The following is an 840-nucleotide window of genomic DNA, read 5'->3' on the forward strand; positions in this document are numbered from 1 at the left end:
ATTGTATAATGTTGTGCCGGGATTACTACCTTGGAATCAGGTGAGTTGAGTACTTAGTGCTTCAAACTTGGAAATCAGTCTTCAAGTTCAGATCCCAATAGTAACAAGTAAGTAAGGAAGAGCTAAGTTCGGTTGCAACCGAACATTTTATAATCTTGCAACTTGCAAGAATCAAAGCAAGGGAAATACTTTAAGTTGTAAAACCTGAACCAGAGGATCGAAATCAAGCAATTTTATATATACATATAGTTACTATATATAACTCATACACTGACATATTGGGCATAGCGTTTGTTAGAAAAACGAAAATCGTTATAGGTAGTATATGGGAGTTGGCGTAGAATCGGTCCAGTTTTATCTATCTTTCCCAATACCACATACTATCAACTTGCCACATACTAAAGAACCAATGAAATAGAGCAAAGTCACCCGGATGTTCGAAAATACCAAATATGGGGCTAAGTCAAGTTTTTTCCCAATTTTATTTATTTTAGGCGCAAAGATACACTGTTATAAGTAAAATGCGCTCTCTGATTTTCGTTGAGATAACTCATTATTTTCCGATATATGCAGTACAAAGTTAACCGGAATTTTTGACATACAGACATACCATTATAAGAGAAGAATTATTTCTTAACTTCAGTTCTATAAACGGACATTTTCGATCAAAAGTCAACTATAGGTACCGGTGTCTAAATATTCGGCACCTAGAGGCTTAAACAGTATTTATGGGATTTAAAAAAATTTTGTTCATAAACTGGCATACACTAAAGGCATTATCCGTGCAAAATTTAATCCGTTGTATAAATTTGTATACTCTCGCAACAAAGTTGTTATTTG

Source organism: Bactrocera tryoni, chromosome 5 (assembly GCF_016617805.1).
Source record: "Bactrocera tryoni isolate S06 chromosome 5, CSIRO_BtryS06_freeze2, whole genome shotgun sequence".
Lineage (NCBI taxonomy): Eukaryota > Metazoa > Arthropoda > Insecta > Diptera > Tephritidae > Bactrocera > Bactrocera tryoni.